A 13,585-nucleotide genomic window follows, 5' to 3' on the forward strand; every position below is an offset into this window, starting at 1 on the left:
GCCTTTCCATTTTTCTTGTTCCCAAAACTATATCACTTAGTCTTAAAATTCAGCACCTCAGATATTAAGTCTCCGGTGTACATTTCTTGCTACTTGCATCAAATAATTGAAAGTCGAGATATCACATTTGAGAAAACTTAGCAACTTCGTATCACAGCACACGGATATCTATGCTTCTGTTCTTCAAAAGGGGCAAATATTTCTATCTCCGATCAACTGAAATCCAGAGGATAAAATCATACGCTCTATGATATATATATAAGATATTCCAAGCATTAAATAATCAAGCACAAAGTTTGGTACACAATCCAACTTATAAGAAGTTACCAACAGCAAAACATCATAGTACTGCACCGAGGTCAAAGCAGTACAACTTCAAATTACAAAGACAAGAGTAGAAACGGCAAACACAGCCACATATGCAACATTTATTTTACATTGGAGTTATAACATGCTTTCTCAGTAAGAGCAAATCTCTCACTCAGTAGGATATTTACCACCGACAATATTAATTTTCTTGCAATATATATTAAAAATCTATAATATTTTGGTCTTTTGCAATATCCAGCTTCACAACAACGACTAATTTACTTATTGAGATAAAGGGTTTTGACCAATTTTTTCTTACATATCACTATTAACTATTAATTATTGAGATAAAGGGTTGGTTGAGTGGTCAGCTTACTCCGCTTAACTAAATATCGGAAGTTTAAATTACACTCTATGTATGTAGCAACCCATTAGCCAATGACAAACTCACCCTTAAATAGAATCCAGATCGACGACGAATTAGTCTTTGACCTGTTGGGTTAAGAAATATCGTGGATAAAAAAAAAGGTTTGACCACAATTTTTTCTTACATATCACTATATATTAACTATCCAAATGTATTAGGTCTTATGATTATTTGTAACATTCTCTAGGGACACACAAAATGATCTGAATTAATCATCAATGTGAAACATTAAATTGATGACTGAGTCTCAAATTTGGTACCTGAAATCAAACATATAGTAGATTACAAGGAAGCAAGTGGTTATGATAAAAAGTACAGCTAGAATGAGATGGAATTTGGTTGCAAATGATACATAACCCAGTTGGAATAATTGGCTGTAATTGGAAATAGAAAAATGGAGCATTTTACTTTTTTGCATGTACCCTGTGTGTATCTAACGTGCTACACGTACATCAAGAAAACTAGCAAAAGATATTTTGACCCACATCCTCATATTATACATACATATAAATATATAATGTATGAATAATGATTGGCAGACTTAATTTATTTTTTAATATTTAAATAAATGAAAATTTAAATATATATTTTAAAAAAACATAATATAAAATTTAATTTTTAAAAAAGTTAAAGAATAATTCAAATCGGGAGGCAGTTTTCTTGGTACAGGAGGGTGAAAAATTATGTTGATGTGGCAAAAAAGCTTGATCGAGTCTGTATAAATAGTAGTTGGTTATCTATCTTTCCAGAGGCTTATGCAGAAGTTTTAAATAGGCTTCAGTCTGATCATTGCCCTATTCTGGTGCGTTGTAAAGGTCGTCCTCAGCCTAAAGGGAATCGACCTTTCCGATTTGTTGCTGCTTGGGCTACTCATCCTGGGTATAAAGATATTGTGAATCAGTCATGGTGGTCTGGCAATAGAGGAATTCATGGCAAGCTTTCAGAAGTACAGAAGAATTCACTAGAGTTTAACTCGAAGGTATTTGGTAACATTTTTGTTAAGAAATGTGAATTAGAGCAGCAGATTAATTATTTACAAAAGCGTTTGGAAGTGGTGGATAGTATTTATTTGCGTCAGAAAGAGCAACAGTTGCTTGATGATTATAATAATACTCTAGTGCAAGAAGAGCTCCTATGGTTCCAAAAGTCCAGAGAGCAGTGGGTAAGGTTCGGGGATAGGAATACAAGATTCTTTCATATTCAAACTCTTGCGCGAAGGAAGCATAATAAGATTCATGGCCTTTTTCTCAAGGATGGAGTGTGGGAAACTGATCCAGAGGTTCTGAGTCAAGAAGCAGAGTCTTTCTATAAAAGCTTATTCTGTCATTTGGATGATGTTGATTTGGGTTGCCTTGGTGATGTGCCTCTTCCTTCTCTGAATGAGGAAGCTTGCAATAATCTTACGGCACCAGTTACTATGGAGGAAGTCAAAACAGCTGTTTTTCACATGAACTCTTTTAAAGCTCCAGGTCCGGATGGGTTTCAAGCTTTCTTCTTCAAAGAATATTGGGAGATCATTGGTCTTGATGTTTGGAAGATGGTTAAGCAGGCATTCTCCGGTGTTACTCTTGATCCGAGAATGTTGGAGACTTTACTGGTTCTCATTCCAAAGGTTGAATCACCGGTATCTATGAAAGATTTCAGGCCGATTAGTCTCTGCAATGTAGTTTACAAGATCATCACGAAGGTCCTTGTTAATAGGCTTCGTCCTCATCTTGCGGAGATTGTTGGCCCGCTTCAAGGAGGATTTATTCCGGGACGAGGAACTCCTGACAACATCATTATTGCTCAAGAAGTCCTCCACTTTATGAAGAAGACTAAATCAAAGAAAGGCACACTGGCCTTTAAGATTGATCTGGAGAAAGCTTATGACAGAGTTGACTGGAGGTTTTTAGCTCATACCCTTAAGAGCTTTGGTTTTCCTATTCCTACACTTAATTTGATTATGAATTGTGTCACTGCTTCTTCCTTATCTATTCTTTGGAATGGGAGTCGTCTGAATGGCTTTACTCCTAGCCGAGGTCTTAGACAAGGAGACCCTATGTCACCCTATCTTTTTGTGTTGTGTATGGAGCGACTGGCATGCTTTATTAGTCATCAGGTTGATTTGGGCTTGTGGGAGCCGGTTGCTATTTCTAGAGGGGGACCAAGAATATCCCATTTAATGTTTGCGGATGACTTGCTTCTATTCTGTAAAGCTACAAAGAGACAAGTGCAAAATGTGATGTTGGTTTTAGAGACTTTTTGCAAAGCATCTGGGATGAAGATTAATGTGGAGAAGTCTAAAGCGCTTTGCTCCAAGAATGTCTCTGCAACAAGGAAAGAGGTTTTCACTGGGGTATCCTCTATCAGATTTGTCCAGGATTTGGGCAAGTATCTTGGAGTTACCCTTAGCCATTCTAGGGTGACTCGTTCAGCTTTCAATGGTGTCCTGGATAAGATTCGGAGTAGGCTAGCAAGTTGGAAAGGGAGTTTACTCAATCGGGCTGGTAGACTCTGCTTGGTTAATTCTGTTGCCGCTGCTATTCCCACGTACCAGATGCAGGTCTCTATTTTTCCCAAAGGAATCATTAGTAAATTGGAGTCTATGATGAGAAATTTTCTTTGGAAAGGACAAGTTGATGGAAGAGGATTGAATCTTGTTAGTTGGAAGGTACTAGTTACTCCAAAAAAATATGGAGGTTTGGGGATTAGAGATCCTTATTGTGTAAATATTGCTCTTCTTGGGAAGCTAGTTTGGACTTTTTTCCAGCAGCCAAACAAGCTATGGGTCCAATTATTGGATGCCAAATACCGATCATCTCTATATGACTGTTTTAGTTATCCTAAGAACAAGGACTCTCCCATTTGGAGGTGTCTTTGCAAGGCTTGGAAAGTGTTGAAGGATGGGTTTGCTTGGTGTATTGGAGATTTGAACCAGAATTTTTGGTTTTCTAGCTGGAGGAGAGAAGGACGGTTATCTAATGAGATGGATTATGTCCACATTTCTGATTCGAATCTCCGGATACAGGATATTTGGTCGGTTGGTAGGTGGCATTTGGATACTCTTTATTCTCCTTTATCTCAAAATCTGAAAGATAATATTCTCTCTTACAATCCAGATGAACAAGCAGGTCCGGAAGTGGGTTGGTATTGGAGTGGGTCTGCTGCCAAAGTCTATGACTCACGCAATGGTTACTTGTGGTTGTGTAAGCAGCTGTTTGGTTGGGAGGAGAGGGAGAATTGGCTTTGGCTTTGGCGTCAGCTTGTTCCGGAAAAGCATAAGTTTTTGGCTTGGTTGTGTCTTAAGGAGGCTCTTCCTACTGCAAGTTTTCGCTTTAGAAGAGGGATGTCGTCATCGGATAGGTGTCCAAGATGTCTTTCTAGCCAGGAATCGGTTATACATTGTATTCGGGATTGTCCAAAAGCTCAGCTTGTTTGGCAAAGGTTGGATATTCCTTGTCATCCTTTAGATTTGAAGAACTGGTTCTTGTATCATAGCAGAGAGTACCCGTTCAAGTTTTTTTCGGGACTTTGGTGGATATGGCGAGCAAGGAATAACGACATCTTTAATCCCCACGAAACTTGGCCTCCGGAAAAAGTCATTTGTCTGGCATTAACTTCAGAAAAGGAGCTTAGAAATATTTTTGAATTACAACGTATGTCCATTCCCTCTACTCTAAATGGTTTTTGGAATCCCCCATCCATTGGTACTTTTAAGATTAATTGTGATGCTAGTTATTTTGGTTCGGGTGATAGTGTTGGTTTTGCTTGTGTTATTAGAGATTGTAATGGGAGCTGGCAAAGGGGGTGTTTAGGAATGATTGAGAGTAATAGTATTCTTCAAGGAGAATTGTTTGCTATTTGGAGAGGATATCTCTTAGCTTGGGATGTGGGTCAACGAGATGTTATTTGTGAGACAGATTGTGTGGAAGCATTTAATCTTGTTACTCAAGATGGTTTTGGGTTTATTGATCCACTGGTGCTCAAAATAAGAGATATCATGCATTGGAATTGGCGTGTTGACTTTCGTTTGATTATGAGAGATGCAAACACGGTGGCAGATACTATGGCAAAGATGGCGATGAAGTTACAACTTTCGCATGTGGAGCTTCTTTCACCTTGGGAGGAGTTTAAGAGTAGTCTTAAACGGGACTGTCCCTCTATTTAAGCAGTCCCTTGTTTTGTTTCTTTTGTTTTTCTTTGTTTAATTTATTTTAGTCACCAAAAAAAGGTAATTAATCAACCCTGGCCAAAAAAATTATTAATTGTTTCTAATGCTATGAAAATAAAAAGAAATAAATAAATAATTCTTTTAGTTCCAACATGAAGACAAAGCTAGTCTTTGAGTAACAGCTATCCATATCTACTTTTTTGTAAACAAAATCCATCAAATAATTATTTATATAAGAATATAAGAATATAAGATACAAGATCTTCTACATAGGCATGTTAAATTTAGTAAACTTTTAATTAAAAAGGGTGTGTTATTAGTTGATTTGACGAGTCACTAATCTGAAGTCTGAACAGCTAGATTAAGTTGTAGGAGGCGCTGGAAAAGCATGGATGCATACATGTACTTGAATTAACCAATGTCACATTTGTGTGAATGGAATAAAGACTAAGATTCTGTAACCATTAACTTGCGATGCAAAGTGAAGCCATATTGAAGAAAAGCTAGCAAAATATTTAAATGCTTATAATTGATTGAACATTTGAACTGCAATTATTCTTTAATTTATAACTTGCAAATTGTAAATGATTTAAATAGTATGTACGAGATTCTAATCAAACTTCATTTACCGCTAATGAATTAGAAAAAAAAACCTTACCTCTAAGGATAAAGTATTATTTTAAACTTTCAAGTTTTGATTAAATTCTAGTTTTATTGAGGTAATATTTAAATTGGTCTCTGAAATTATATTGATGTTTTATTTTACTTATTTGATCTTTAATTTTATATTCATGACTTATATTAGCCTATAATTTTGTTTCTATTACAGAATTATTAATGATATGTTGAGATTGATTGATGATTATCACATTAAACTCTCTAATGACTACGTGACAATTAAATTTTTTTATATTAATTTGCTTACTATAAAGCTCTTAAAATCTTTAAGTGAAATTTAGAATTTTAAAGGTTTTATAAAGAACAAATTGAGGTAAAAAATTTTAATTATCACATTATGTAGTTATTAAAGAGTTTAGTGTGACAATTGTCAATCTATCTCAACATGTTATTGACTATTCTATGGTAAAAATAAGAATAAGGACTAATGTGAGTTAGAAATGCCAAATTCAAAAGCCAAGTTGAGTAAATAAAAATTTTAAAAGCACAAGTATAACTTTAGAAGGCGAATATGAGTATTAACTCATTGGTGTCATACTTAACATTTTAATACATTTTATTTTTATTTCAATGTTTATTTTGTTTTATTTTATCTTTTTATCAAAATTAATTTTTTTCTAAAAATATTATTTATTATTATTATTATTATTATTATTATTATTATTATTATTATTATTTCTATTATTCTACTCACACTTTTATTTTCAACTCACTAAAACTATTATACTATGATTTTTGTCATTATTTAAAAGAAAATTACAAAGGAGGAAATGATATTTTTGAAAGAAAAAATTTAATTTTAACCAGAAAAATAAATAAAAATAAATAAGACGTTTGTAATAAAGATAGTAAATTTTACACATTAAAAATAAAATTAGAATTTTATCTAAATATTAAAGATAAAACGGCACATTATCCTGCTTTTAATGAGCTCATACCAACAACTACATATCTAATAACATAATCCAAGCCATTTCATAATGATGTATAATCATAATTCATACCAAGTAGCAAGTGCAATGTAAGAAGGTTAAGGTTAAGGCAGAACACCTTATTATTGAATAACAAAGGCAGAACTAGACCATAGCAAACACACAATCTCATGTCTCACATGAGAGATTTGTATACTCATATTGAAGTGAAGGGCATATTTTTATGATCACCTGAGTCAGAAAAGTGCTTAACGTTTTTCCTGCTTCTCACTTCTTTAAATTCTCTCAATGGCTTCAGTTCGAACTTTTTATTATCTATGATATAGACATTGCTTTTATTGAACATAATAATAATAATAATAGGTAAATATTTCAATGATGATGTCTTCACATAAAGATTACATTGTGAATCATTAGATGGTTCAGTCAAAGCTTTCTTCTTTTGCAGAAGAACTTAATTGGATCTCAGCTGAATTACGATTTCTCCTATTCTCTTCATGACTTTCTTCCCTCTGACCTCTTTCTCATGGAGGGCCTTATCAACACGCTCAGATTCTTCTTCTTCTTTATCCATGTGGCGCTTGTTGAGCCTCTTGTTTTTGGGCTTAGAGAGGTCAAGGATGTCGTGGGGTTGGAGAAGGGGACACTTCATCCATAGAGGTGTTGAAGTTTTGAATTTGATGGTGATGGAGGAAGTATGAGAATGAGAATTGTTGGGGCCTTTGGGGATTGGAATGGAATTGGGATGGTGGTGCTGATTCTGATTGTAAGAGTATGAATGCGTTGATGAGTTGAGAGATAGCAGAGGATGAAGTGAAAGGAAGAACATGATTCAGTAATTTAGAACATAATCTGCATGCCCCTCTTTGAGTTTGTCAACTGAAACCAAGATTCCAGCATTTTCGCAGTGTATATGACCCGACTGATTAGTCTCTGCTTTGTGATGACCTTTACAACTTCTCTGTGCTTCCAGTGCTGGTGTAGGCCTTCCAATACGCCATCAAAGATATTGAAATCTGCTTCCAGTTGAATATTTAAATCTGCATTGCCATTTTTTACATCCTCAAGCTTCGTTTGGATTTCCTCAAATTCTGCTAAACTTTCACTTGTACTTGTTTCTTGTTGTGCATAATCACTTAGATGAAACGACTTCCTCTGCTCTCATCCGTGCAACTTCTTCAACAAGTTGGCAACTTTTAAGTTCCAATTCTCTCTCTTCCACCAAAGATGCAACATTGCTAGGAAGGAAATCGTTTCCCCTGTAGAGAATTATGTAATACTTGTTAAGCAGCAACATAACTCCCCCGGTTAGAAGCTGCATTGCAGATATCAAAGTTATACACATTTGTTTCTGATACAAAACAATTAATATACAAGATGTAAAAGGATAGTCCACTGCCCCTTCCACCACTATCAAATACTAGGCATATATAGAAGCTAATCATGAAATTATTGTTTTTTTTAAGTTGGTGCAAGGGATGATTTTAGCTAAATTGAATTATTACAGCCCTTACCATTATATTGAGCAAGTTCACAAGAGAGAACAACCAAAGTGATCAGTTTTTCCCCAAAAGCAAGTCAGTATAGTCAATAAATAAGATCAAACTCAATGAAGCACAGATAGCCTTATATGCATAACATCAATGACACAAGCTCAACATATACCTATTTAGTCTATGATGTCTTGAAACTTGCATATATTGAACAATAGATTGTCTATCAAACCTGCCTTTAGTTCGTTGGCCATCGATTCATTGTCAGTATTTGGAACTCCAAACTTGATAGCAATTTTTGCAATAAGACTCTTCTCCCACAACTTTAGGATAGCAGCAGTTAAGCCTTGAAGTCTTCTGTTCCTTCCTTCATAGTTCATATTGTTAGGATTTGGTTGAATTAGTCCCACATTGCTTAGGATAGCAAATGGAGTGGGTAGCCTAGGCTATAAATATGAGGCTAAGTTCTCCATTTGTTTTTGCACCAGTCAGAAACACTTTAAGCTTGTATCTGATTTTTTTTTTTCTTTGTACTCTTTGATTAGAGAGTGTTGTGAGGTGTAGTTAGATATTTGCTTTGAGAGAGTGTGGGTGTACTGGGGTGCCGGTATTAGAGAGAAAGAAGTCTATGTGTTGTAACAATTTTCACATAGTGATATTCTCTGGTTGTCATTTGACAACGGCCGTGGTTTTTTCTCCGGTAATTGGAGTTTCCACGTTAAATTCTTGTGTTGTGATTGTATCTATTTTATTTCTCTGTCAAAGGTATTTTCTCAAGGGGGAATGGTGTCTTATTCCCAACAAGTGGTATCAGAGCCGATGGTTTAATCGGTCTGGTTTAAGGAGTATTCAAGGTGAAGCATCGAAAGTCTTCCCGGCAAAGGTGGTCCGGGCGGCGTGTCCCGCGGTGTTTTGCGGCGGTGTGATGGACGAATACTTGTGGTGGTGGAGGAGCTAGAAAGAGGGGGAGTTGATGCTTGATGTGGAGGCTCACACTTGAGGGGGAGATTGTTAGTGTTGCAAGTGTGAGGAGTGTTGAAGTTAGTCCCACATCAAAGAAAGCATGGAAGAGTGAGGAGTTTATAAGATGAGAGACCCATTAACTTGACACCTTAAGGTTTTGAGTTGGATGTGGTGTCTTCTCATCTTATGTTCTCTCACTTGATTCCTCCTCGAATTCTCCCCGGTTGTCGAGAGCTCTCCACGGTTGGCCCAACAAGTGGTATCAGAGCTTCGGTTCGGTGGGATTTATTCTTAGTATGCTCTGTGGTTACAGCCTAGTCTGACCTTCCACATCAGAAAAGAATCCTTGAGGTTGATCTTTGGTTGCTGTTGTTGTTGCTGGAAGAATCAATTTTGGCTTGTGGCAAATACAAGTCAAGGATGTGTTGATACAATCAGGTTTGCACAAGGCGTTGAAGGAGAAGATCTCTGGTATGAAGGATGATGTTCTCTAGAAGACAAGAAGTATCCTCATGGTATTGCCGCACTGCCATGGATAAGGATAAGTTGTGGCAATCGGGTCCACAATTGCACACGGGCATTGGTTGGCGTTGAGATGCAAGGTGTGTGGCGGAGTTAGGTCGATGGCTGAAGAACTTCCAGGAAAAGCCAATTTGGAAGTTGCACCATGAATTTTCAGCAAGGTTTCGATCTGTACCAAGGCGAAATGCTTGGAGTGGTCTAATTCCAAGTGAGTATACTTTCATGGTGGAGTATGATAGTTCTCTGAACTATGATTGTCGGTATAGACAATGGCAGCAAAGAATTGTCGGTGTTGACAATGGAAGCTGAAGATGTGTGACTATTTCAATCAAGGTGGAGATTGTTAGGATTTGGTTGAATTAGTCCCACATTGCTTAGGATAGCAAATGGAGTGGGTGGCCTAGGCTATAAATATGAGGCTAAGTTCTCCATTTGTTTTTGCACCAGTCAGAAACACTTTAAGCTTGTATCTGATTTTTCTTTTCCTCTGTACTCTTTAATTAGAGAGTGTTGTGAGGTGTAGTTAGATATTTGCTTTGAGAGAGTGTGGGTGTACTGGGGTGCCGGTATTAGAGAGAAAGAAGTCTATGTGTGTAACAATTTTCACATAGTGATATTCTCTGGTTGTCATTTGACAACTGCCGTGGTTTTTTCTCCGGTAATTGGAGTTTCCACGTTAAATTCTTGTGTTGTGATTGTATCTATTTTATTTCTCTGTCAAAGGTATTTTCTCAAGGGGGAATGGTGTCTTATTCCCAACACATTAAACACACAAAATGATTTAATTGACTTTATGCATAAAGGGATAACCATGAAAGTATTTTTGAATATAGCTTTAAATTTTTGTTCTGAGAGCTAATATTGGTTGACAGCCAACTAATTATGATTTTCATATACATGTATTGATTCGATTCATCAATCTTCAAGCAATTACTTCTTATTACAGAGACTGCTTTTCTATGTATGATTAGTTAATATAATAGCATCAACTACTAATGTATTTAGGTGGTCTATCAAAATTGACATCAATGTGGTGGCTTGATTAAGAACCTAAGTCATATGATAGAACATAGCTCCTCACACTGTTGAGTAATTTTCATGCACAGCAAAATAAATCATTGACCACAAACCACCAACATCCAGGAGCATACCAAGGACAAAAAGGACTGGCAAAGGCTTAGCAAGCTTCCTGAAGAATGTTAACTCATAATCAGTAATTTTTGCACTTGAATAAGGTGGACACAGCCTAAATGGAGGCTTAAATCCAGGAACCACTTCTGGAAATAGATCAGCATCTATTGGAAGTGGCTTGGGATACCACCAATCAACGAACCGAGGTCCTAAGCCATCCAATAACCTATCAGTCTCCCTCTCATACAATGATCCACTGCAATGCACTTCTTGAATGCAAGTTGATGTGGAAGCATTATTATTACCATTCTGGCTTGGCATGTCACTAGTATTGTTGGATTTAAATGACTCCACCATGTTCGTTTCATAAGGACTTTTAGTTTGTCCATGAATATAGAGAGGATAAACCTTTGGAGAACTTGTAGAAGTCAACTGATAATTGCATCCTCGGTATACAACATGAGTATCCTTCCTACTCCAGACAACCAAACCACCAGTCTTCATCTATCCACACAGAGCAAACACTAATGTAGCCATCAGATAACATGGATGCACAACAATGACAACATGAACCATACACAATACATAATGGAAATAATTATCCAAAAGTCAAAAAAGACTCATTCATACTAGAAGATTCATACAATTACTACACATATAAGAGATATTTCCTGCTTTCATATGGCAATGCTATAGCACATTCCCTTGAAATATCAAAAGTCAGTCATTACTTGTAGGTCAAACTTGCTCACATCAATTTCCGTTCTTGAACATCTATAAGTATACTAGGAAAATCCTTGGTTCAACTCTTCAACTCCCAAATTGGAAGTTCTACTAAACTAAACAATTGCCTAACCAAGAAAAGAAAAAATCTTCAGAAGCAGGGAGCTTAGCCAAGATTACCCATCTTTTCCATCATTATCAGTCAATCAAAGCAAAACATGTTACCACAATGTTTCCAACATCCAGCAATATGATCATTGCAATCAATTTGTCCATTGATCGGCTCCCATAATAAATAACAGCTGGCTAGCATCCACGCTAACCATCAAACCACAGGAGGAAAAGGGTGGTATTGTTGGGTGAAGGGAGCAACACGTCTAGTCTCCACAGTGTTCTACATAGAAATACTCCCATATGAGAAACTACCCTGTCAATCTGAACCTTATGTTTATTTTATTATTAAATCAAACGCTTAATAGACAAGGTATAGCAGTGTTTCCATAAAGTGCAATGGAACATGTGAAAACTTTCCAAAAGTATTATCCTAATATGTCTCTACTTACTAAAATAAGAAAGAAGAGAGAAATTTATGTTTAGTTCGCGTGATGGAGTTTCACTACTAGTTTAGAAAAAAAACAAGGGAGAAATTTATCATTGTTTGCCCCTAAGGAGAAGCATCTTCAGAAACCGCGTCTATCAATCTTTCACCAAGTTTGGGAACAGATCATTTGATTGGGGAAACTGCATTTGTTAGCAGATGGAACAAGCGGTGCAAAGAGACATGGAAGAAGCGGTGCAAGCTCACAAGAAGTCAAGTAAAACGGTAAAACACCATTCCTTGCTTTATTCTTCTTCTGAGTTTTTATCTTGTTGCCTGTCATCACCATGATCAAGGTTTTCAGTAGCGGTTACAGCTTGTGATTACTTTTTTCTTGGTATACACTCAGGGAAGGCGTTCAAGTGTTCTAGAAACATTGGTGCATTATGTTCTGTTTCTTGCTACTTTGGAACTGTTGTGGAATAATAATATGCTTTACTCTTTACTGGTTTAGTATTGCAAATACTATATGTATTAATTCCGAAATGTAGGTCACAACAATTTTTGATACTATATGTATTAATTCGAACCTCCGTTTATTTTTTTCTTCTTCTTTGTTTAGACAAGCACAGACGCTGAAAATGTTGATCCTCTTACAACAAACATCTCATCTGAGAAAGGATTTCTACATTTCCTATGGCCAGGGATGAAAGGAATGGATCCAAATCTCAGTGGCACTCTCTTGTTTGGGGCGGGTGTTGGCATCTTCTTGGTAGCCGGTTTGATGATTTTGGTGGTGGTGTATGGTGCATGGCTATACAATAACAAGAGATGACTGAAAGTGAGGGAAGAGTGATCAGTCCAAATGACATAACACAGACTCTGGAGAATATATAATGACTCATACAGCTTTGTGTTGTGTTTAAATAAGTGAAATTGGACTATGTAAACCTAACAACTTATTCTGTCTTGCTAAAGTTAGCCATGTGTGATACTTGATAAGATAATGGTTTATGGATGGACGTGTTTGATTATTCAATGTTTCACTATTCATTTATTTGGTACTCTCTTCATAGTAGTATCCATTCCTATTCCCTTACCATGGTATTTTCCTATTTCTCCATAAATTGCAATTGGAGAATTCAATCTTCACAAACCAGGGATGCAAAGTTATGATGTACTTATTGTTATTTATCTAGAGTCAAAATATAAGTGAATCACTGTGTCTTTTGCATAGGATGCTTGAGACTTTCACTACGCAAAATTGGGTTGTGGATTTTCGTTCTCTTCTTCTTCCTTTTCGATTGAGGCAGAATTTTTCCATGATTTGGGGAACGCAGGATCGTGAAGAAACGAGACCAAGCGCAACCACATTTGCAGGATTTCATGATGAACTTGGCAACCAAACTCAAAGGTAATTGCTTTCTTAACAAAAATAGCGACCCATTTTCCACTTTTGTCTTTTTCTTTTTTTTTTTCCCACTAAATCTTCAAAATGATCCCTCAGATTGAGTCCCAGCACCAATTTCACCCTGAGTTTCCAATTGCACCATTTTGGTCTTCGAGATTGAACTCCCGGACTCCATAAATAATTTACGTCAGACTCATTGGATTCATTATAAAAGACGATACAGCATTATGTTCTGTTTCTTGTTACTTTAGAACTGTTGTGGAATAATATGGTTTACTCTTTACTGGTTTCTACCACACTATATT

The 13,585-nt window shown here is 36.3% G+C and overlaps 1 long non-coding RNA gene across 1 annotated transcript; it reads left to right on the forward strand.

Annotated features, from left to right (window-relative positions):
- Positions 1 to 12,014: 12,014 nt before the first annotated feature.
- On the forward strand, positions 12,015 to 12,903 carry LOC112744341 (uncharacterized). The gene is made up of 2 exons (XR_003172743.3): positions 12,015 to 12,154; positions 12,492 to 12,903. It is a non-coding gene; the product is annotated as an uncharacterized lncRNA (long non-coding RNA).
- Positions 12,904 to 13,585: the final 682 nt, after the last annotated feature.

Source organism: Arachis hypogaea, chromosome 14 (genome assembly GCF_003086295.3).
Source record: "Arachis hypogaea cultivar Tifrunner chromosome 14, arahy.Tifrunner.gnm2.J5K5, whole genome shotgun sequence".
In the NCBI taxonomy this organism is placed as follows: domain Eukaryota; kingdom Viridiplantae; phylum Streptophyta; class Magnoliopsida; order Fabales; family Fabaceae; genus Arachis; species Arachis hypogaea.